The sequence below is a fragment of the Myotis davidii genome, unplaced genomic scaffold, assembly GCF_000327345.1.
Source record: "Myotis davidii unplaced genomic scaffold, ASM32734v1 scaffold991, whole genome shotgun sequence".
Classification (NCBI taxonomy): domain Eukaryota; kingdom Metazoa; phylum Chordata; class Mammalia; order Chiroptera; family Vespertilionidae; genus Myotis; species Myotis davidii.
The window spans coordinates 542,764-544,536 of NW_006283137.1; positions in this window are offsets into that span (position 1 = coordinate 542,764).

The following is a 1,773-nucleotide window of genomic DNA, read 5'->3' on the forward strand; positions in this document are numbered from 1 at the left end:
TCTGCCCCTGGGCTCTGCCTCTGCCTGTGAGTATGGATCCAGGCTTGGGAGCAAGGGGCCCAGGCAGGCCCAGGTGTCAGCCCCGTCCACCGCCTCCCTGTGCCTTCACAGCCCCTGGCCTCTCCCCCTCTCCCGGGGCCGGCGCGAGCAGGGGTGTGTGGGCGGCAGCCTCTGCACTGTGGCCCCTTCCTCTCCCTCCCTTCTCTCCCCAGCACCTCCCTGCTCCCTCCAAGGGCCAAGGTGGCCAGTGGCCTCCCGGGAGGGAGGAGGGGGAGGTGGCTTCTCCAGCCAGGAGCTCCAGCCATGGCTGAACTGCTGTGTAGCTCCCCGGGGGGGGGGGGGGTTCTCCACCCCATGGCCTCAGGGAACCCTGCTCCTCTAGTGCCCCAGGGGACCAAGGCCTTAAGTCCCTCGTTCTTGGGGTCCCTCACCCCAGGCCTCCTAGGCCAGTGATGGGGTTACTTCCCCATCCCTATGGCACCCGACCTCTGCTACTGGCTCTAAGGCTGGGTCACTGGGGTCCCCTCCCTGCTGCCTGTGTCCAGGCTCGGGGTCAGCACTGTAGTGACGGGGAAGGCCACCAGGTGGCAGTGCAGCCTCTGCTCAGGCCCAACCGCATGGGAGGGGTGCAGGGTGTAGGGGTCGCTGGCAACATCCCAGACTGGGGGACAGCCTAGGGCAGCAGTTATCAACCTGTGGGTCGTGACCCCCCTGGGGTCGAACGACCCTTTCACAGGAGTCGCCTAAGACCATTGGAAAACATATAATTACATATTGTTTTTGTGATGAATCACTATGCTTTAGTTATGTCCAATTTGTAACAATGAAAATACATCCTGCATATCAGATATTTACATGACGATTCATCACAGTAGCAAAATTACAGTGATGAAGGAGCCATGAAAGTAACTTTATGGTGGGGTCACAACACGAGGTCGCAGCATCAGGAAGGTTGAGAACCACGGGCGTAGGGGCTCCGGACGATGCTGCCTCCACCCCACCTGCCCTGGCGTCCCAGGAGCCCACGCCCCTCCACAGCGCGCCTCCTGATTGGGGACATCTCCTCACGCCCCACACGTGTGGCCCAGCAGCTCGGGCGGGAGTGGGGCCCCAGCCGGCCGGGCAGGGAGACCCCATGCGGGCTCGGCTTTTCTTGGTCTTGACCGTTCCCCCCAGCGCCTGAGCCCCTCGTTCTGAGCCGGGGGGCTCCTGCCCTTTGTCCCGATGTGGGACCTGCCGGGCCGGGTGGCGTGGGCCGGGCCGCACCTGGGACTGATTTCACGAAGCCCTTTTTCTGAAAGCGCTGGCTCCCCGCATACTTGCTGCGGAGGGGGGGACACTTACAGCGGCAATTATTTCCTCACCGTCTGGTGAGCAAGCAAAGTGGGGGCTCAGCCAAGCTCCGCGCCGCGGAGGCCCCCAGCCCTGCGACCCAGGAGCGCGGGCCCCGTCCCACCACCCGCCAGGGCTCACGCAGGAAAATCCACATGTTGGTACTGAAGCCGGCCCCCGCCCATCCCCGTGGGAGTAACGGCTCCGAAATACATGACCCGCCTGGAGGAAGCGAACAACTGGCCTGCGAGAAGGCTTGGCTCCGAGGGTCGGTGTCGGCCTGCCCCGGCCCCCACGCCCAGGGCTTCTAAGCTCACGGTCCGGGATCTGCTGCTCCGCCCTGATCACCTCTCCTCTTCCCTGGGCGGTGGGGCCGCGGCCACACCCCTCCACACCCCTCCACACCCGGCCTCCAGGAATGGGACCGCTGGCCGGAGCAGA